Here is a 24,136-nt window from a genome sequence, read left to right as displayed (position 1 = left end):
TGTGCTTGTTCTCGCAGGAATGTTCTTGGATTTTGTACATATTGTCATTTAGTTGAATTGCTAAGAAGAGAAATTTAGGGTGTGATTGTCAGCTGCGACAAAATGTTATGGTCCTAAAACATTTCCTTCTACTTAAATGTGATAAATGCATCACTTACTTGACATCCAGCTGCCATTTTTTTTTTTTTTTTTTTTTTAACCAGTGTTTGGATTTCAAATGATCGGGATTTTCGACGAAATGTCGGGTAATATGAAAGTACGGATCATGATGTCTTTGGTCTGCTCACAAAGTTGGACAGATGAATTACCATACGTCAGTGGTTACGGACAGAAAAATGTATTATGGGATGTACTTGGAAGCGATCAACTGTAGTGGATTTGACATTTACTTGAATAAATATGTTTTTCTATTCAATTTATTAAACCGGCAATTCTCAGTGTTAAAACACATCTACAAGAATGACGGGAGTGTATCCGCTTTATCAAATTTGATTTGCAGGAGGTCCCCGGGTGATGAATTGAGTTCCGTTTTTTTGTTTAGTTTGATGGTGAACTTCAACTGGGTGAGACTAGAAACAGCTTGAAGGCATTTTTTTTTAAGAATTCTTCAGTATTCACAGCACATCGTCGCATCTCAGGCATGCGCTTGAAAGTCAAAGCAAAATAAAGAAATAAATGAATAAATTCCAAATCGGTTGACTAGCCAGTGTCACCTCACTACAAAAGTTTCATCAAAAGTTTTTATTTTTGCAATTTTTTATGCCTTCACCCCAGATAACACCAAGAGTCGTAAATGCGTCCAACAAAATGCAACTTTTCCGTGTTTTCACGCAGGCCGGTTCCGGTGATCATTTTTTTTCCTGAGCTAGGTGTGCTTCTGCATGAAGTCTGTTAATATCGGCTCATGATGGGAAAATGAAGCTTCAAATTTGCTTCATGAACCAGTTGCTGTATTTTTGATTCATGTACAACTGTTGGTTTCAATAAACTGTTTTAAAAAAATGGCAAGTCAGTGCGCTTTCAGCCCAATGTTGAACCAAGAGTGCCATCTGCTGGACTCTAAAAATACTACAACTGGTTCATCAAGCAGATTTGAAGCTTCAGCGTCAGCTCCTATCTGTTGTGTCATGACGTCCCTCTCATGTTCCCAGCGTAATTTCCATTGTCTTGACGCAATCACTCCCTCCTTGATAGGTGGAATGTCGCGATATTACCGTCCTCTTCTTAGATGATTGGACTCCCCTTTCGCCACTCAAACGCTAGAACTTCATCAGCAACCAGTCGGTGTGATTCTGACAAGGATTTCAATGACGGTCCTTTTTCGTATAATGATCTATAGGAGTGTGAAAAGCAAAGCGCATGGTCATGCATGTATGGATACACAATCAGTGAAGCTCAAGCAGCTTTCAAAACAAATACGCGTGACTGCTCGAGTGCGCACGTCACACATTGACGCGCAAGCACACGCGTGTATGCGCACGTGGAGAATGGCTTGTCGCCACATATCATGCATGCCAAATTTCTAAGCAAAGTGATCAGGCCTGCAGGGCTCATCGACTGGCTTAGTGGCTCTTCACGCACCCTCAGGTTGGCGAACGTGCTGGCAGCTCCATTATAAAAGAGCAGGTGATTGCATTCTATCGCATTCCCCAATCCACGCATGACTTGCCCGGCGCGGCAGTCGGTGGGAGGAACCAGCCTGAGCGCCATTCCATTGGCTTTATGTCACTTTTAATACACAACCCAACGCGAGGATGGCTTCACCTTTTTAACACTTTCCCAAGATGTGAGATTCTTCACATTGGGATTCAGTTTGAGTCAAGCTTAATCAGCTCGACACTCCCAAGAATTTCCATGAGAAAAACAAAGTTTTTTAACCAAATTGAAGAGCAATATCACCACCCAAGTTGACAGAATAGAATATGAACATGATTGAGCAAAAAAAAAAAAAATTAAGGCAGTCACGCGCTCCACCAATCATTGCACAGCTTAGAAAACAGCTGAGCCGTGATTGGTCTTTACCTGAGCTCTGAGCAACTGTCATGTCATTTTCATTCAACAGAAGTGACAAAATGTCCGGCCCGGAGGACTTTTCTGCTTGACTCATAATGCACAAACACAATATTAATCAAAATGACGTTTTTAGACCAGTGAAGAACACAATACAATACAACTTTATTTATTTACTGCAAAGAATTTTGGGGGGATTATTTCCCCTTTAAGCAATAGATATTTGAACACAAAAACTCAGGTAGACAGACTACGTAACAATACACACAGAAAAAATAAACAAACTACTAAAATATCTGTAGTTACTGAGTCACAGTAGTTGTAAAAGTCTTCTTTGTGTCTGCATGACTGTATTTTACTGCCCCCTAGGTCCCACACTATTAGGAGCCGCAGAGACTTAATAATGATGCACAAACTGTTTAATTCTTTTTTTTTTTTAAATATGTCATAACTATGTTATTATAGAGTACAATTTTATCGAGTATCGTGTTCCATAATAGATAAATATTTGTTGTAATTTCGGGGCAGCTGGAACGGATTAAGGGTATGTCCGTTTATTTTAATTGGGAAATATAATTGAGATCCGAAGGTGTTTGGATTTAAATTAAACTCATATCTCAAGGCAAGACTGGATCTCAGCTTCAATTCCTCACCAAGAAACCTAAAAAAAATAAATAAAAAAAAACGTTGTAATATATCCTATAGAAATGAAAATAGCAGAAACCAGCCCCATATATTTTCGGCCATACCACGGAAATGTTTTGCCTCAAGTAATTCAATTAAATCACGGTAATGAATATGATTTTCTGCATGGTATTCAAATACATCCAACAGCAGTTCAAGTTATTAACTGGCTCCTGTTAATTTCTGGCTACATTCCAAAGGGAAGTTAAGCGAAGGAATTTCAGGCACATTCAGTTATCAATGAATGGGAATTAGCCCTTAACTTCACAGACTTGGTGAGGCGAATGATGAGGTAGGCACTCACAAGTCATCATGCAAAGCGTCAAACAGTTCAGAGTTGCTCAGCGCAGTTTTGCCTTCAAGGTCGGAGTGTTACAAAAGAAAATACAGCAAGGACAAATTATGAGAGAGAGGTTGGGTGATGACGTCACTGTTTAATGCAGAAAACAACACGTACCCAATGTCGCCTTGTAAGTGACCATTCCTTATAAAATGCCTTATTTCTCCAATCTGCCGCATTAACAGGCTAGTTACATGTGTTTGTGAAAGCAGATGTTGTTAACTCCATGTTTAAAACGAGTCGTATCTGACGTTAGCATTTGTTAGCATCGTATGCTAGCGGACCTTATTTTGCTAATTCGGCTAATTGTGTTAGCTTACTTAAGTTGTATTATCTGTCCTCATTCAGTATGTATGTTCTATAAGTTAATATTCACGCTCTAAACAACTTAAATACACACTTTGTGTTGGAATCATTTGTATTTTATTTCTTTCATTTTTGTATGCTAGTGTAGCCAGAAAGCAATGTTAGACATTTGATACGCTGTATTAATACATTGTATTTTGTTTATTGCAGTTTTACAAACAACAAATAGTTATCAAGAGATGAATAAATGGACTCTGAAGGCCATACAAACGTCTCATCTGTTAGCTGTCTGTCTAGCTGGATAGAGCAGTCATACCGTCGTCTAGCGAGGACAGAACAATTACTATTAAAAAAAAAAAAAAGTGAAAATTCCGCCCGTATATTCAGAGAGCGAGGAATCCTTGATTTGGAATTCAATGTTACTCGAGAACTTGTCATGCTGTTTGTGATTTGAAAGTCTTTTTTGGTTTAATTTTGCTCTTCAATTTTTACTTTTTTTTTTGTTTAAAATGCAGACGGGGTGATTGAAGTTTATCAGCAACCAAAAAGAAATAAGTCATAGTGCCATTTTTTTTTTTATAGCAGAATTCATCGCAAGTGGTTGTGTTGGTCACTCCCGCATAAACGGCATACTGAAGATGATCCCGTAAGAATTCAGTCAGTTTGAGTTCTTAACGTCTGAAAGGATTCATGAACTCATTCCCTTCCAGCCGTTTTCAAGACGTACGGAATATTGCGTGATCTGTGACAATTTAGGCAACACACCTACCTAAAAAGAAACAGAAGTCTTCTTTTTTTTGCTGATTGGAATTCCAGAGGAATGAGCAACTTTGTGTGCCTTGAATTGGTCACCAGCCAATCACAGGGCGACGTAAGCATTCCCTCTGATCCCGAATACAAACGACCAAGTCGTGTCCATTTAATCCCAAAGTGCCAATGTAGCACAAAGAACCTTGCCAACTAGCATCGAAACAAAACGGAATAAGAACAAATTCCACAATTGAATTTGAATTAATGCTTCAGTCAATTCTATCAAATGTTTTTGTCCCTCAACTTACCTTATATCCCCAGTCTGATAAATCGCAAGGTCACAATAGCATCTCGCCAGTCAGTCGTTGCGATTTTAAGCCTTCCCTCCACTCTCGTCCATCTTCCTCATGTCACTTCCTGTGCCAGCCAGCCTGTTGGCTCCAACTCAGCCTGTCTTGCTGTCTTGTCCTTTCAACGCCGGGCGTGGGCTGATGATTATCACAACAGTGTCCGCACAAGAGTTCTTCTTTCTGAATTTTTTTCTCCCAGCGCCGTAGTTGCACTAGGACATGCAGCAGTTGAATTAATTAGACTGGAATCAATTTTCTTTTTTTGGGGGGGTGGGGGGGTATTTATAGTCATTGATTTATTGGTGTTGAATTTTCACATCACTAACAGAAAAAATATGCATTTTACCCTTTCTCTGATGTATTGATTAAAGATTAATCTTCATTTTGTTCATGTCAGACAACCTCTTAATAGATTTTTAAAAAGATCTATAATTCACAATTTTATATAGACAATTGTGAGGATTCTTTTAGCCATGACCATGAACATTTATTCTAAGTGTATGATAAATGAACATCTGTGTTTAAGGGTTCGCAATGGCGGTGCAAATGGCGTGTGAGTGAGATCTATATCATATTATATTCCGCTAGATTTGTTTTGTGACATCACCCCTGCACACCGGCCTACATCAAGTGTACGTGCAGTTTGTTCCTTGGCCGTTTTCTCTCCAATGCAGTGTTTACTTTGGATGACCGATGCAATCTTCCCCTGTATCAGCTTCTCAGGTCAATCTATTTCTCATTACTCTATCCAAGCAATGTCATCTTACTCTGGACACACACACACACACACACACACATCTATTTTAGTGAAATTAGCAGCCAAAATGAAGATAAAACATCTGTTTTCGCCGCTTCCAAATGCACATCATTCTATTTCTTCTTCTAAGTTTACTCGTCATTTTTCCCGCCATCGACTCTCTTTCTCTCTCTTTGCTATTATTCACTTCGCACGTGTGATTTACTTTTTATTAGGGGATTAAAAATCAATTACACAGGAAGCCATGCGTAGGTGTGATTATAGCTGCGCATGACGGCGCCATTCATCACAGGACCACCCTTTTCTGGAGCCGCCGGTTACACAACGCGGCCGTCGTTGAGCATGAACTCTGGCCCAATGTTTGCATTTTTTTTTTTTTTTTTAAACACAACTCCCATTACATCATACAGAAAGGAGAACAAAGATTATGAGGTTTTAAGCAAACTAAAAAGAAGTAGGCATTAAATGGACTGCGCAAACATACAAGGAAATTCTTAACATCCACTGGAGTTGATTAAAGCCAATTATGTCAGCTAGCATAGTCATTTGCTGCGACTCCAAAAACCGCTAAGAGGCTTAACAAGGTACGTTGGAAATGGTCTCAGCAAATGCCGTTTTCTCTTAGCTAGCCTGATTGAGTTATAGTCTTGAAATGCGATTCATTCAAATATGAATCGCTTTAACTGTAAATGAGAGAAATAAGAGCGTTGGAGTAAGAAAGAACAACTGCATTTAAAAAAAAAAAAAAAAAAAATGAATAAATAAAATCTATTCAGCAGTTGGTGACCCATGTGTCCTTCAGTTGCCGAGCTGAGCCAATAAACCTCAGAAATGAGTTCATTTTTTTGTAATTAATTTAAGAGACACTGGGGAAAAAAAATTGGGAGATATTAATATATTTGAAAGATCTGGGGCGTTAGCTTGACATTTTACTCTGTGATTTATTTTATTTTATTTTTTTAAGGTCAATCGTCAATGACACCTTGAAATAAAGAGGTTTCATTTTCCTGGAATTGGTCAAAATGGAGCTGCACCAAAAACACCTGCGAAAAAATACCCTTGCTCTTATGTCTGATGTATTAATTGAGTTTTGAAATTAAAAAAAAATGGATGGACTCAAAATTTCATGGCAACAAACCAATCAAATTTTAAGTTGGGCATTTCGATGTTGTGAAAATTGCCTTTCTTTTCTTTTTCAGGTCAGCCTTCAGTTCTGGATTGATTTATTTCTTTTTCAACTCAGTGACAGCCAGAATATCGTGATGTCAGGATTTAAGCTCTTGTCTCGCAGAGAAAACTCAAAGCCGTGGGATGCAGACAATCCAAAACTAGCGCGTCTTTGTCTTAAGCACCCTGGAGGCTCTCGCACAAGGGATGAGGACTAAACCAAACTCCGTTAACACAAACTTGTCCTTTTTCGTAGCCTCGCTGCCGAGCGCCATCATCCTTGTCTTTCTAAGATACGCAAAAAAAAAAAAAAAAAAATCTGTTTGTTTTCTTGCTTGAGTTCATATAGTTCTGGCCGCTGCCTTCCTGCTGTGAGCCAAAGCAAGAAGAATTTACCATTCTCTGCGTGCCTAATAATCTCCCGTGTCCTGCTCCCTGAAATCTCTGCAGTATTCTATAAATATTGCGTTGTGTGCCCTCTGGATGTTTTTCGCTTTTCACCACAAAAAAAAAAAGTCTGCTACATTTCTTCTCCCCATCTCAACATCGCTTCTTCGATATTGTTGCTCTTAAACACCAATTAAACGTGTACTGCATTCCGTACATTCAGTTAATATTACAGCAAAAATATTGAGACTGTCAATTTAACGTTCCCCGACGTTATAAATAGCACAAAGCACATCTTCCAAACTGCCACTCCCTCCAGATATTTTGGCAGTTAAAAAAAAAACTGACATCTCAATCTTGCAGCGCTCAACATTTGGGAACATATTTTATAGCAATGACTCTGATACATCAAATGTAGAAGCATCGTCGACGTTTGTGTGTACAGTGTCTTGATGTAGACAGACAGACATTCCCCATTCCTTTCATGTCTGTCAGATTCCGGACTTTTGCAGAAAGGCACGTCTGTTTACACGGAATGGTTCAAAGATAATTTACCTGGATTAGAGGAGCCATCTGCGCCTGCCATCCCAAATTGCTTTGGAGGTGTCTCAATAAATACTGAGCAGGCTGCATGGCAGGCAGTGCAATGGAAAAGGCACTAAGAGGTTTGATTTGAAGGGAAGCATAATACTCCTGTTTACATCAATTACTTACTTGCATCAAAGTGATGACCCCCCCCCCCCCGACCCTCCCTCGACATTCCTCGAAACTCCTATGAGATAAACGGCACAAGAGTTTAAGTTAAAAAAATAAATAAAAACAACAAAAAAAGAAACGCTAGGTACATGTCAGACTAACGAGACCCCATACATGAAATTTGCGCGTCAAAATTTCCCACGTAGAGGAACATTGAAAAGAAAAATTGCCAAAGGGTGTCAAAGTGTCACATTGCGCTGACAGCGGGAGCGACATTTAGTCACATTGAAAGCGAAAATTACATAAAATGTCTCTCTGCATCATTGCTTGCTGCATTGCGCTGCTCGAGATTCGTCAAGTTTCTGCTTTTGTCATGCTTCATGCTGATCGAGGCTTTTCGTCTACTACCGCACAAAATAATTTTTTTCTTATCATCTGGTGTGTTGTGAGTTGGGATTTCGATTGGATGCACAACTCGGCTCCCTCGTGGAAAGCATTGTGTGAAGGCTTGTTTGAAGTCTACCTCGTCGGTTTGAGACAGTTCTCGCCATTGGCTGTGTGTCTTGTGAGGGAAGAAGAAGCACGAAACATGCCCAAGGTGAGTGTATTGATTTTTAAAAAGGCAGAATCTGGTGGGATTCAAAAAACATGCCTGAATGCAGCAAAAAAAAAAAAATACTCCCTCTTCCCCTCCAACACGGCACTGCTGCAAATATAATCCTAAGGATACATCTCGCATTTGTCTTTTTGGAGGCTTACATGATATTCACTAGAACCACAACAGTTCCCAGTCAATCCAAACAATGACATCACATCACATGTCATGCAGACTTTACCTGGTTTTGATGGCTCAATTTTCAAGAACCCTTCCCCACTATTCTTTAAATATATCCAGTACATATGCAACGTAACTCAGCCGCTGCCAAATTTGGTATCACAGGATGCATTCATATTTTTTAATTGCTGCGTGTGCCGGCTCTTGAATTCACTCAAGCTGGTGTTGTTCCATAACGTAGCACTTTGAATTAGCTGGCAAGCTGTTCCGGCCCTTTTTGCAGATGATGTAACTATGTAATAATAATTATTATTGTTATTAGCATATTATTATCATTTGCTCCAAAAGACCAGAGGTTGAATTGCCGTGAAACTTCAGCTCTGTCCACCTAAAATCATGAACTTCACAATTGTTAATTGTGTTCAGGTTTGGAGTGGAATTTTATTTATTTATTTTTTTTGGTAAAGCCATCGCAGAAGCTCGGCAGTGATGGCACAGAGGAAAAATGTGATGTGACCATCCTTCCATTCATTATCGAAGCTTCTCATCCTCACGGGGGTCACGGAGGGTGCTGGAGTCTATCCCAGCTGTCTTCCGGGCAGCCACTAATTATAATTGCCCGCCCAGCCACTTCACCCAGCTTTTTTCTGACTAACTGGGAAAGAAACTCTCACCAGTTTGACCTGAATCTTCTCCGAAGCCTCCTCCCAGTGAGTTGTGCCTATTGCACCTCACCACGGAGACATCAAAACAGATGCCCGAGCCACTTCGTAGCTCCTATTTATGTGGAGGTCCGACTCTGAACACATCCCGAGCGACGTAGCTTCTCAGCCAGAGTCCCGAAAGCCTTCAAAGGAAAACCTCCGACTGGTTGCGAGTCTATGGGAAAAGAGACCTGTTTGGGCTGTACCCCACGGGTGCAGTCCGGAGCACCAGACCATCGAGCACCATCTCTAGGCCTGACTCCTGAGGGGTGTTCATGTGACCCTTGTCCGGGCGAGAGAAAAAGTAGCCGATTCATTGTCATCATTATGAAGGTTTCTTAGCTGTGGTTTGTCTGGTAGAAACGGGTCCTCGGTGAACCCGCCAGGGGCATAAAGGCCCAGACAGCTTTGTTTGCAGGAACACAAACCCCTCCAACACAATAATGTGATAACTCAGTGAGTGGCAATTACAATTTGGTCTAAAAAAATATCAAAAGTATGTTACCTCCATTTAAGCCCCCCCCACCACCCAAAAATAAATAAATAAATATGTTCGGGTTATTTTTGGCATTATGAGAGACTAATAATATTAATCTTGTAGTGGGGCACTTGGAAAAGCCCCTTTGTGTGTTCCTTGACGCATAAGAACCCAATCAAACACTTTTCAACTACAAGAAAGCCAGGAGAGCCTCTTTTAGGTCCAATGCCAGCGGTGCTCCAAAATCTTGTCGAAACCCTTTCCCAGAAGACTGGTAGAAAGATAGCCACTGAGGAGGAACAATTGTGGCAGCTGAGGCGGAAAACATTCTGAATATAATTTGTTGCTGCCATCTATGCTGAAATTGGATCTGGGAAGCTTGGACCGGAGCGACCGTATCCAGATTGTTTTACAACTGCTGCAAACAAGACAATAATAATTCAGTTTAATTTCTGTCACAAATATATGTATTTATATTTGTCTTAGACGTCAATGTGGGCATTCAGGTTATATTTTTTCACACGCGCTAAACTGTTCACCCCCAAAAGTTTGGGTGATGATTTTGTCAAAATCTGGCTGTACTCTTTATGAACCTTCCTATAAGTTTGAGCCATGGGATCGACAATCTGCTGATGCTGCGTGGACCCAGGGATGCGCACATCTTTTTTGCTATGTCAGACTCATATTTTTTATAGATACAGTAGTTGTACACGGAGGTATGCCGGTGTGTATGCACGAAACAACACACACAGCAAAAAAAAAAAAAAAAAAACATCGCTGGATGGGTTGGCGTGAGGAATGCTCATATCGAGTGCATCCTTATGGCCCGGAAAATATGTTAAGTCACTTGCTGTTGCGTTTTTTTTTCAGTGCTACAAGGGTTGTAATAGATGCACATGGGTTCCGTCAAAATTTTACAAGAGTGAGAGCTCAAGTGAACATTCATTTGGACGATTCTTGTGTTATAGTAAAATTGACAGATGCTTAGTTGGCTCGATGAATTTTCCACATCCTTTTTTTTCCAAGTGAGAACCAACTCTCCTACAGTCCCCACTCTGACTTTTTAGGCCCGAGTAAGCTTCAACATGAGTGTGATGTTCCCTCCTCTGCCATTTAGCCATCGCACGACCTTGCACAAACTCAAGAGGCCATAGCCAGCAGCTGCCCGCAGGGGTGACAGATTTACACAATCAAACCTCTAAAACTCCCTGCAGCTGACCTGAGCGGCGGAGAGAAATAAAATTCACAATGCATGTTACAGCCCCACCGAGGCTGTCGTCCTCTGCAGCTCAAGGCCTGCTGTTATTAGTGTTCATAATAAGAGCTTTCCCATACGCTTCTGTCCACAAATGTTATGATTGGGACGTAACATGTTATGACTGCACCTTCGCAAACTGCGATTCGGGTCAAGTGAGGGACGGTTAATTGGACCGCTAAAGAGAGCCAGGGAAGCATGACTACCTGCTGTACTTTGACAAGACTCCAAATTGATCTGAAGTTTGCTTTGCTTGGAAGCCAGAAATGTAATTGAATGCTGGCCTTCTATTTAACGGTCTGGTCAAGTCTTTTGAAAGCTGGGAGGGAAGTCGAACGTACTTTTGGTTCCTCATTAAGCCCTGACGACTTATCTTTGACACAGTTATGCCTACTTCACAATAAACCTGATTTCCAGTTCTCCTCTTGGGATAAAAAATAAAACTTGGTGAACAACAAAATAGACAGATTTCTCTATGTGCAGCGCTTTGGGCTGAAGAAAAAAATAAAAAAGGAGAAAAAAAAGCAATTCTTTCCATTTTCCATCGTCATCCATTGTATTTTGCTACAAAAAGGAACAACTGTCCAGGAGGCACTCATCACTTCTAAACAATTTCCAAAAGGCATTTTTGCACTCAAGTCCAAGTGCAATGTTAGAATTATTGCACTCCTCATGGTGAAAACATTCCACAATCAATAAAAAAAATTATTAAAAAAAATATATATCTACAAATGTACAACTCATATCCTCTGACCAAACACTATATATATTTTTTGTGATATGAATCTCAATTTAAATACCCTTGAATTGCCTCTAATTCCAATATACCCCAAGCAAACAGAAAAACAATGTGGGGAGAGCGAGAGAGAGAGATTGAAATTGATCTTCTGATCTTGAATCAACTAAGTCGGTTTTTGTTGTTGTTTGTTTTTTTTGTTGTCTGTGAAATTAGATCCTCTCCAAGCGGCCTTTAAATTTACGTCCATGTCTTGGCTTTAATTTGAAGAGCCATTTAAAAAAGTGCTTGATTGATAGGTCGTCTTAGTTCCTCTTCACTGAGTTTGGTCGGGGAATGGGGGGAGATAAACATGCCAGACTGGACTGTGATTAATGGCTTGATAGTGCGACTCGTCTAATGCAAACCAGAAAATAGCAAGGCTGAAAATCCGTTGAAAGCAATTTGTTCCATTTTTCCAGCCACTTTGTCTGACATCAGAATAAAGAAAGAGGATTTGGATAGGAACCAAGTAGTCCGCACTGTTAAAAACAGCTAAGTGACACATTTTGACGTTGAAGTCGTGATTTAAATATATGCCGCCGCTCTAGTCCGGAATTTTTATTGTCAGCGTGAAGGGCAAAGTTTTTTTGACCTCAGTTTCGATGCATGCTAATTTATACAAATGTAAGCATTCCTTTCCCGCAGAAGGAGTTTCTTCTTAGGAGGTAAGGTCCTTGGCTGAAAACCCCAAATACCCCCCCCCCCCTCAATCCCTTGAGAACTCGTGAGTGTCGAGATGGAATGGAAAGCGATCGTTGGAAAATGAAACGAAAGCTTTTTGTTTGGTCTGCTGCCTCTTCACTTAAATCCCTGCGTACTTTGTGTGGGAATGGGATATTTTCATCAAAATAAATATCACGCGCAAAATGTCCTTATCGTAAAGAATTAGGACGGTAGAAAGATGGTCATATATTTGGAAGGATAAAAAAAAAAAAAAACGACAGTGGTAAAAGATTTTGCTCCGCGGCTTCCTCATCCGAGCTAATTCCTTAGCCGTGCAAATTTACCAAAGTCTTTGTGTCTAATTGATTCGCATAGAGGATGATAATCTGCGTTCTGTGATAAGAGGGTGCTTTGAGTACCATTTTGTTTGATATGAAAATAGAATATCAATCCAAGTATTTCACGCAAAGGACAAAAGTAAACGAATTACCACAAATAACCAGCCAGCTGAACTGGATCCAATTATTATTCATTTTCCTTCTGCATCGTAATAAAGTGCATCTGAAATCCCCACTGAATATGAATTAGCCGCGTTTCCAGCGTCTGGAGGTTAATGACATGAAGAGCTGTATACTTGATGACTAAGTGCTCTTGTAATCAAGCCCTTTAGGCATATGGTGCAATTGCTGGTAAGACACATGAGAAATGTCATGCAAGGTTCTGAAGAGTCACACTCGGCTGCTGTTGTTTGCAACTCGCTGTCACAGGAAGCAAACAAGACGAACAGAAAATGATTTCAATTTTCCTCAAAGAAGCAGTTTTCTCCCGTCAGGGTCCTACAGACGTCAACATTTTTCTCCTCGTGAGAACAGACTTTGTGGCCTGTTGCACATTGAGCCATGCGGAAAAAGGAAATTACAGTTGGTGACTCTTTGCCGCGAAATGAACGCTACACGTGCACCTACCGCTGCTCTGCCACCCTGCATCGAGTTGTGACACTTTAAGTACAATGGAGAATAAGTAAACAACAAAGATTGATTTCAACAATCAACATCCATTTTTATAATGAATACAATTCATCTCAGCGGCGGCCATTTTGTCATTCCTGTCGACTGAGAATGACATCACCTTTGCTCAGATAACGGCCAATCATGGTGCAGCTTTCAGAAAACAGGTGAGCCGTGATTGGTCGTTACCTGAGCAAAGCATCTGTGATGTCATTTTCAGTCGACAGAAGTGTCAAAATGGCCGCCCCCTGAGATGGCTAAAAACGGGTGGATTTTGCTGCTTTTATTGCGAATAACTTCTGCGTTGACTTCCTCTTTACGGTTTTCGTTCTTTAATCAAATTGCAAATAGCCAATTTACATCCCAGGAAACCTGAATGCTCACATCACCAACACCAGTGACAAAAGTACAGAAAAAAAAATAAAAATTTTAAGAGCTTTTGATGTCGAGTATGTCAGCCATACAATCTAGTTGAGTGAATAGGCCTATGAATTGTTTTCGACCGCAGGTGTCAAACTCATGGCCCGGGGGCCAGATCTGGCCCGCGTCTTCATTCTATGTGGCCGGTGAAGGGCTAATCATTGTGTGTCAACATCCTGTTCCTAGCAGATTTTCTTTGCGTTTAATAACATTGAGATATGAGATATTGATATTTGTTACCATTCCGCCCCCTTTAAAATAAATTGAAAAATTGTTGAACAAACAATTACTTACTGGCTTCTGATTTCAAAATTGACTTTCCATCATTTTGTCATGTATGTGATGATGTAAGACGATTATTGATTTAGATGGCTTCACACGTCACAGTCATCCACAAAAATGAGTTTGACCCCTGTTTTAGAGGATCGGCCTGTTACTTGTTTTTTTTTTTTTTCCTTTTTTTATTTTATTTATTTATTTATTTCATTGGCCTACAGGACGGTTATGGTTAAGCACCACATGGCCATGAAAAACGTTTTTTTTTTTTTTTTTTTCCTAATGAAAAGTTCCCACATTTTCCCCACCCATACATAAAGCGTAAGTCATTCACCTTACCTCTGTTTTGTTCTCTTAATTGAAGGTCCTGTGCGCCAAGTAATATCTTATAGGCTGACATTTTACCCAAGTCTCCATCCTTGTCACATCCCATTTTAATGACCATGGTGTTTTTGTTTTCATTTATGTTTCATTTCCATGTGTAAATGAGTAGCTGTGTTTTCATCGGAGTGATGGCTTTAATTTCCAATGTAAAACGGGGACTGCGTGTACACACATATTTAAATGATTCATAAGTCTGAAATCATGCATGTGCACTCAAAGACATTAGTTGTGTGGGTGCTGATGTGTGCACGCTGCAGCTTTTGCTTTAATGATCCTGAACTTGCTTGCAAAACACATTAAACGCAGACAGTTACAGTTTAGGTCAGGGGAGTCCAAACACATGGTTCAAAGTTCACCGTGAGCCTTTTTGATGATCATTTTCTGAACAAGAATGAAGGAATTTCTAACTGATTTCACTCATATTGAAAGTATGAGCTGTATGATTGGGCTTGGAGACTCACAAACAAATCAAGCATAACATTCAATTAGTAGATGTATAAAAAAGTAATAATTTTACACCTTAATCAGAAAAATTTTACATTCATGTGTATTCAAAAAGACAGAAATATCTAAAAAAAAATTAAAAATTGTGTCCTACTTGGTGTTGAATCTTCCCCCCAAAAATAAATACGTAAATCCAAAATTCACATCTTTACATTTGAAGCCTGAAATGTGACAAAAGGGTTCCGGGGGGGGCTAATACTTTTGCTAGGCATTGTATATTGAATTCTAACAAATATTAAAACAAAGTATAATAAATAATAGGAATCAGATATAAATAAAAACACATTGTGAAAAATAAAATGAATTATTGCAAGAATGTTGCAATAAGTTCTCCAACATGCTTGCTTTATTTCATGCAAAGAATTTGATCCATAAATTGCACACAGTTTATGGTACCCACTGAATAAGAATTTGACTGGAAATTGGGAAGAGATCCGAACATCAATCCAAATTTCTGACTTGTCTAAATAACGGTGGAGAAACATTGACGTCGTTGACTGTGACCTGCTAGCCTTTCTTGACGGCCTTGTTTTTCATTCCTTTTGCATCCGTTACAGTTTCCTCGCTTGCCCGCAGAATGCAGCGGCAATCTGCCACGTTGCTGAAGAGATGTCATGCTGGGTCACATGCACGGCGCTATTTCCATTCCCCAACACGCCAGGCCGTACAGGTTGTTTAGCATTTCGCGCGGGGGAACGGGAGGGGGGGGGGGCTCTTGTGTTACCTCGCAGCCGAGCACAAGGGTGCTTAGGGATGTCATCTCCTCAGAGCTAATTGCCGTGCCCTTCTCTTAACGAAACAAGCGCGGGAAATAAATAACTAATGTGCCCCTTGGTTTGCTCATTAGCCAACTCCAAATTCCCTGCTCCGCAACTTTTCTCACCCTCGCCGCCTCACTCCGTCTCACTTAACTTTGGCGCAACACAAACAGGCATGCCTCATTCATCTTCATGTTCATTTCACATTCAAGGGTCAACCTGCCTCTCGGTCGCAAGTGAGAGTTCACACTCGATATTGTAATTCTTGAGCAATCGAGTGAACGAGGCGAGGCGGTTTTGATGTATTTAGTGCCAATTCGCAAAAGATGTTATCTCAAGGCTATTTGCTCGCTGGGTCTGTACGCTAGAAGAAAAGCAACTTATCCACATGTGAGCAAGCGCTTTGCGACTAATGCAATAAAACTCTCTTTAAAGAATTGTCAAAGAGAACTCAAGACGCAGCGTAGCGTGGTTAAGCATCTGAGAGGAGGGATGAGAGAACAACAGCTGTGTCAATAACAGTAATATTCTGTTGACGACAGCAACAACAATTCTTCATACCGGTCTTCTCTGGCCTCACGACGAAAAGTTTGTTACATGTAATATGCAAAGTATTAGTCTCGTGCAAAATGTACGCTTTATGCTACAGTTGTCCCGTACTCACAGCAAAATAATTTTTTTGTTACTGTTTAGATTCATATTTTTAATGCTAAAATATTATTCAAAATTATTATTGGTTGACAAAAATTGGTATAAAAATGTGAAATAAGTTTGAAAATCCTCATCTCTGTCAGGAGCTTGCTGATTTTGAAAGAAAAATGTTTTTTTTTTGTTTTTTTTTTTCGGCAGGTGGTCTCATGATTTTGTAAGCATTTTACTTGTTATAAACCGTTGGCGGTCGCTCGTTGGGTTACACGGTGCTTGAGTGAAGACACGAACCACTTTCTACTTTCGTCACAATGTGTTTACCTTGTCAAACATTCGATTAGAAGTACTTTGTAAACATTACTAATCTGAAAAATGCAGGTAATGTGGAGAAGGAGTTAAGACACGCGTCACTTTCTTTCCATCCCGAATTCCTTCTGAAAGAAAGAGTTAATTAATTAGGAACCTGGTCGCAACGACACTTGAAAACAATGGTTCTGTTCTTAAGTTTTTAGGAGCATTAATTTAAAAAATATATATATTTTCATTTACATTTGATAATAAAATAAATTCTTTGTACAAAATGTGCTCCTTCCAACGAAATATTTTTGACCACATATTTCTGAATGCCACAATTGATTTAGCAAAGCACAGACACCTTCAAAAAAACACAGCTCAAAATAATATTCTGAAGACAAATCAAATTATAAACATCAATAAAACATGATCTGAAACAAGTGTGCCTTTACATTCCATGTGTAATCATCTTTTACAAGTCAACTCCAAAGGCAAAATGTCCTTGATAAAACTTGAGCGTTAGTTTGTCCACGCTCTACATTTTTCGTTCTCCATTAGCGACCTATGGCTGAGATAAATCCAACATGGGATCAACGCGCTCACAAGTATTACTGGACCAAATGAGCCATGCTAGTGTCACTTTGATTATCGTCATCCATTTCTTTACGGATCTCCATTAGATGGATTCTCAAACCACGACAGCAAGTTTCACGCACGAAAATGTCAACCTACTTGGTGTCAGAAAATGTGTCTCTTTAAGTGATTATGCAGTAGCTTCATCGTTATCGTAACATTTACTTTTTTTTCTAGGATTTTTTTTTTTTTGTCTGCCCACATCGTTATCCTCCAAGAACTCCTCTTTTAAGCATCGTTACTTTGAAATGGAGCAAATCCGCGTGCGTTCTGTCCAACCCTTCTTTGGACAAAACGACGACAAAAAGTGCATAAAGACGACTAGATGCACAAAATCTTTCTAAATTTATCGATCACATTGCTCAAAGCCTTTGTCAGTCGATAGCTTTGTTCAGTGTATCGATGACTAAATGCTATCATGCTCATTTGCAGAGCTGGGCACTTGACCCTTTTTTGACGGTCAGTCCCCCGCTAGCTTGGTACCTTCCGGCCTCGACCCTCTGGCCTTATTCGCGCCCTACAAAAATACATTTTTAAAAATTCAGTGCATGATGCCGTTGATTTATTTGAACATCATTAGCTGGCTAATTTATTATTCAAATTTGCTTACCTTATTATATGGGCTTCTTATGGTCTTATTTGTCTCCTTCTTATTCGTCTCATCCTTCTTTCTTCTTCTCCATGAACGTGCCCAAAGCAAGTCAGTTCGCACTGTTATAGGGATTATGGTGTTCCGTTCCACCTCCAGGACAGAGTCCCCAGCTCTCATTTGATTGCAAAAGCTGCATTAATTAGTATGTAATACTGTACATTTTAAATGCATACAAATGAGTTGAATATAGCCCAGTGCTTTCAAAACAATTGCCATTTGTTTGCTTCCAGGAAGTCACCGAGAATGAGTGTAGTCATTGAAATGTAAGGCCACAGCCAAGTAGCTTAGCAAAGCCGCTGGATTCCAGTAGTTGATGGAAACCAATGCTCCGTAAAATGAAAAAAAAAAAAGTATACTTTTCATCTACTGCATATAAATAGCCTTAAAGATTCTCACAACTTTCCAGTCGTTCTTTTAACTATTAAATGAAAGTCAATCAGGTCTCTTGATTAACATTTGAGCCATCTACCCTCAGAGTGCAATCAAGCAAATGGTTGATTGTTTAAACGAGAAAATGTCTGTATAATTAATCAAATTTGAAGATGAATGGCATGAGAGTTTTTTTGGGGGTGAACAGAATCGATGCCAACGCGACCTGACGCAAGTGTACGATAACACCATCCAGCATCCCGACCAAACAAAAAATAAATCTCTTAAAGTAATGACCCTGCATCCCTTATCGGGTAATTTTGGTTTCAGAGCTCATCTCAAACCTAATTAGCTTTCTTCAGAGTGCCATACTCTACCTATATAGATTTCCTATAATGTTCCCACACAGGGAGCACATACACTCTAGGCTACATGGACGTGAAGTGATGCACGATTTGTGAGGACCTTGAATGTTTAAAATTCCCAACATGATACAACCAAGACATTTTGCACAACTTGTTGTATTTGCTTGGGATGTTTAATTAATTTGAACTTTTATTTATCCATTTTTTTTTATTCAAATAGCTTCATTTAAATTTATTTATGAGTTTTAGCATTAATTTTAGCTTTTTTTTTAAATCATTTATTTTATTTTTTTATTTTATTTTTACTGTTTAGCGCATTTATTGAGTTTTTTTTTTAAGGATTCATTTATTTATTGTTTTGAAGTACAACAATTACCAAATGTCTGTCTTGCTTCTGTAAGGACAAACGGTAATGCCATGCATGTCTGTGTAAGAAAAGACAATAATCTATCGCCAGACACTGATAATGTTCCTCCTCTACGACTGGTCCGTTCTTTGATACGAAACGGTCTGAAGTAATATTTTGCCAACAAACAATTGGGAAAAAAATACATACGAGATAATTAAAATAACACTTTTTATTAATTTCACTATGGATGGCTGCTTTATAAAGGAATTATCCGAAGTAGAATGAACATTTTCTGATAGTCTTCCTTTTTTTCTGAAACTTAAACCAGATGTCCAGTTTGATATTTAAAAAAAAATGTTTAAAAAAAAAAGAAGTCATGACCCTGCCTCCAAGTTTGTTTTTAGAAAACCAATAAAGACAGTGGCAACATTTGGACACCCTCATATTTATGCACATACTAATAAAGTGAAGTCACCAGAGCTATCTGTCAAAATCAAGAAGCAATATGCAGGAATGATTAGTTATGCCTGACTGAGTTTGCTTAACATTCTCCATCTGCATGCACCGCTAAGGTATGGAATAAGCAGAGTTGGGAAAAGCGATGTGTACTGACAAGGTTAAGCTGATGCAGATGCAGTAGAAACACGCCGTGGACAGAGGTCACCAAGGTCTGGTCACTGGAAAGGTTCTTTAACCAAACGATAACAAAAAAAAAATAAAAGCGCATACATGCATAATTGAGTGAGGAGTGCCTTTGTTAGCATCCGCGGCTTAATTGCGAGTGGCCTGAACTCTTGCTCTGGTTTTCGGCTTATATTCTGATATATAATACATTCATCCATTTTTGTATGTTTGTATGAATTTAAAAAGAATGAGAATCAAGTCGGCAGTGTTCACTCCCACAACGGCGCTCACGGAAGGCTGGGCACAGAAATAAGGCCCTTAATGTTTACTTGAACGCTCAGTTTAAAACAACTTGCATATTTTTTAGCATTTTAACTCCAACACAATAAACAACTAATATGATATAATGCCTAAAAAGTAATAATATTGTATGGTGATTGTTTTTTATACCACGTTGAGGCTCGTCGCTAAGCTGTAGCTTATTATATGGTGACTTTTAACCTAGGTGGATTTTTGTGTGTCTCGGAGTGGCAGGAGGAGGTTGATTTTAAATAATTACTTTCAAGAACTTTGAATAGAAGTTGCAAAAGATGCTTCATTTTGTTCATTGATCTCTTTCTTTCTCTCAGTTTTCCTCCTCTCCTTTTTTTTTTTTCCCCCCTGTGCGCCTGGCAGTTTTGGACATTTTGACATGTTTACAAAGTTCTCAGGGTCACGTTAATAAATGTGTGTGCCCCCTCAAAAGACAGCGAGCTGGAAGTTTACCGATCAGCTGGAGGAGGTTGTCACAACCAATAATATGAACTATCATTTACTTAAGCAGCACGTCAGCAAAACCTCAAAACTCAAGATGTGTTCTTAATTACAGCGGGGCTTTAGATACAAGTGAGTAGACTTTGGGGTTTTTCGAGACTTTTGAGATTTGGTATGTTGGCGGTGACTCAACTCATTTCACAACAAGAGGCATTTTGGTCAATAGTAAACGATTCTTTCAAAATGAGGCTTCAATCTACACGAAACGAGAAGTTTACTGACAAATTAAACATCCAAAACAAAGTGAATCGCATTTTAGCTTTTGTGTTTAAAACAACCACATGGCTGACATTTCAGTCATGTAGCTAATGCGAAATAGCATCTTTGTTGGGGTTACTATATTCTTTATCCTCTGAGTAGACAGTCTAACATTCGTGCCATACTGATGAGCTGAGAGAGGAACGGTGATGTCTTAATAAACAGAATATGTCTGCAAAGCACTACTTTTGTCAAAAATCCCCTCAACTGGGGGGCGGCATGGCTCAGTGGCCGTCTTTCAACCCAAAGCTTGTGGGTTCCATCTTCAACCAAGATATAGTACGGTAAATGAGGAAACGGGGAAAAAAGCGGGCTCCTCTCTGTGCTGGTCGGCAGTCATTCACGGGGAACATATCGAGACAGCCACCAAGTAGAAAAAAAGTCAGGCCGGTGAATCCTCTCCAGGACATCCAATTAATATTCTTTAGTCAATGTAAAAGCCTGATCCAGAGAACACACAATACTTTTTTTTTTTTATATGATTTTGGAAGTCGACAAGCTTATATTTATATCCCAAAACATTTCATTTGGTTGGCTGGAAACCAGACCTACTCAAATTGCTAACTGCAGTCTGGGGGGAAGATAAAGAAAGATATGATGAACTCCTTTCTCCGAGCAATCGTGACGTAAATATTTGAATCGAAGTTTTATGCAGACTTGTTAGATACATAGAAATGGATTTTCCATCCAATGTTCACGATGGTCAAGTAGACTTTTTTAACCCGTGCATATTTTTTTATACATTAGTAATCCACTTTTGTTTTGTTCATTTTTTTTTTTTTCACTGTAAGTGTCCCAATTCTTCTCCAATGCCGAAAGCTACTCGGAAGCGCTGCTTCATTTCCTGACCTAACATCAACCTGGCTGTCATTTCACACTCATTTTTCATCGGAAATGACACGGGGGCTGACCACATACTGTGCACACTCGCTGTGGAAGACATCACGTGTCCAAAAGCCTTTGCTGCTTAATATGATTTGCTTTCGAGTCCAACGGGCTTTAGTGGCACACAGCACATTAGATTCGGATTACGGTGACCAGGGTTGTGGTTTTCTAAGACCCCCGACTGGGAAGAAACCCATGTTACCTGTCAGACTGAAGAACGAAGATATTGTGTCTTTGGTGTGTCAAGCTGTGACGTTGATATTTTAACACTTTTTTCAAGAAAGAATTAGAATTTTGTACAGCTGCATGTGTTGCACGGGGATGGTTGGGAATAAAATGGTTACATTGCAGTGAGTTCTGTTAGATGAACTGTTCCATATAATCTTCAATGCAAGTAATCTTGGCATTACTTCACAGGCATTCGATTTCATTCATATGGCGCCAATTGTTGGCGCCTCGCAAATCAAGAGACCAACTTAACCTCACATGAGCAAGCATGAACGAGGCGACATTCGCAAGCAACGCTGCTGCCTCTCAGGAATAAGCCTCAAACAGACCGGTGATGGTCTGTGCTCCTTTTCTGTACCGTTTAGTGGCTTGGCTGTAGTTTTGATTTTATGGCCTCTCTGGAGGTTTGATTTACCGCGGATGTTTTTGTTTATTCTGTACGCTGTGCGTTTACATCCGATGTGTACTCCAAAGATTCCGACAATAAATTCCAGTCTGGGAATATCTGACTCCGTGTTTGTTTTCCTCTTTAAACTGCCGTAGGATTACTCTAAATTGCGCCACATGGGAGTAAAAAGTCCAAACTGTGTCACTGGAACCATGTACTGAGCCAGGAACAAGGAAACTAGCGCAGTTAACCTCGCCTGTTGGGACAGAGCCCTCTAAAAAATCTGCAATGATGGCCCTTGAGCAAAATCTCTAAATGAAGCTCTTCCACAATTTCGACATAGTTTCTTGTTATGGAGATGCCACAAGATAGCAGTGCCAAGGCACTACTTTTGTCTTAATGAAGCCCCTCAACTCACTTGGTCATTGTCCCTGGTGAACAAAATGCGACAAGATTGCAGCAAAGTACTACTTTTTGTGAATGAATCTCCTCTACTCACGTCAACGTTCGCACCAAGTTGGCAACAATGCGTTTTCTTTGGGCGTGTTCCATAAAAATGTGCCTGCTCAATTTAATTCCCGTAAGCACATTAATGCACAGCTTTACTTAAACACTATAGCAGTAGTGTAGTAAAGGCTCAGTTTAATAATAATTAATATTTAATTTAGTTCCCGTGAGATCACGTTCGCGCATTTTTCTCTAGCATTGTTCTACACGTTTTCCTGTTTCTGGCTTTTACAGTTCAGCTTATTATTGGATGAATCCTTATTTCTTACCTCGTTGATGCTGCTTTAAGCCTTAAATTGATGACAAAAACGTAAGTACATTTAGTTCTACCCGTATCGTTGAGTTAATTACGGTTTGTATGCTCGTGAATCAGTTAGCCACATTAGCCTGCTAGCATTCGGCTTTTGCCATTCGTGGTCATTAATATGTGACTTTATTTGCAATATTGTTAGCCCTTAAACCTGTCACCTCTCCCACAATTAGTGAACACTTGTCAGTAGCTGGCCCCCAAAAGGCCTGACGGGTATCCAAAAGTCTGCATACTAAGTACATGTACTTTCTTTTTGAGAATGGACACCAAAAACCTACATGCCCCAAAAAAATTATATAATATTGCATATTCCAAAATATATCACCGCTGGTATTGTAATGTCTTGGTTGAGTCCCTGCAGCCTAGTTAAGCCTCGTCCGATTAGAAAAAAATAATTACAAATTAGGTTAAGAACACAAGCGTGTTTCCTTTTGCTGAGTTGGCAGAACTCACAACGGGAAGTCAATATTTAAACACAAGCATGGCAAAAAATAAAAAGCTCAGTTCACAGCTTGCATCTTCGCTCTGTTTGATCTTCAAGGCTGGTGCGTTCTGGCCTCATCAGTCTTTAATGTGGGTTCAGCCTGGATTCCGGGGACTCAATCCCACCATTTTTTTTTTTTTACAATTTCCCAGCTCACTCGGGTCATGCATGGCAGGAGGCTAAGAGCTACCTTTTCTCATCAACGCCTGTGAAGGTGCCCTCGCGCTGAACGTATTTCTCCTGCTGTGCCGAGCTACCGCTGAGCTTTATTTTCAAACACACCTACGTATAGAAATCCTATTTCTGCCCCGTTTGTGTGTTCGTTCGCATGCGTCCAGAGAAGATGAAGACAATGAAGAACAGATACTTCGCGCTTAATACCACTTAATACCAAGGGAAAAATGTGAACCCTTTAGAAGTATTGGATTCGTATTTGTAGCCACTTATGATCAAATCCTTCATCAAGGTCACCACAAGGATACTTATCCTGTTCTGCTTCTCTAGAGTATTTGAATGTGTTAATTATCTTGGCCAAAGAAAAATCACAAGGCATGAGGTCCTTTTTTTTTTTTAAGTAGTATGTTAGTTTATTTAGTTGCATAAACCAGAAATGAATTTTGTGAATATGAATGTGTTATGTGTTTTATGTTATAATTAGGGGTATGAATTTGAATCAGCTTCTTTTTGAGAACTGGTTCCCAGTAATTTGATTGCTAGAAATTGCTTGCATGCCGCTTACATTTCAAATGAATGATGACATCATTCATATAATCAGTCGTGTTTGTGTGAAGAATATATATATATATATATATTACTCATTATTTTTGGTAATCGATTAATCTTTTATTGATTTTAATTAATGTTTGGAATGTCAGCTTCT

General features: G+C 39.5%; 1 long non-coding RNA gene across 3 annotated transcripts in view; it reads left to right on the top strand.

Annotated features, from left to right (window-relative positions):
• LOC148326086 (uncharacterized) overlaps positions 1-24,136 on the top strand; it is a 117,297-nt gene that overhangs the window by 69,820 nt on the left and 23,341 nt on the right. Inside the window, exon 6 of one of the 3 annotated variants that reach the window (XR_015846193.1) lies at positions 6,397-7,856. The exons of 1 other annotated variant lie outside the window; for it this stretch is intronic. This is a non-coding gene — a long non-coding RNA (uncharacterized LOC148326086). Of the gene's footprint in view, positions 1-5,028; positions 5,129-6,396; positions 7,857-24,136 lie in introns of those variants that run through there. One more of the 3 variants, XR_015846190.1, reaches the window with a different exon arrangement.

The sequence above is a fragment of the Idiotropiscis lumnitzeri genome, chromosome 12 (assembly GCF_059441095.1).
Source record: "Idiotropiscis lumnitzeri isolate Australia: NSW breed Sydney's pygmy pipehorse chromosome 12, RoL_Ilum_1.0, whole genome shotgun sequence".
NCBI lineage: Eukaryota > Metazoa > Chordata > Actinopteri > Syngnathiformes > Syngnathidae > Idiotropiscis > Idiotropiscis lumnitzeri.
The sequence above is the reverse complement of the archived record's forward strand: the minus strand, read 5'-3'. Positions and strand labels throughout refer to the sequence as shown.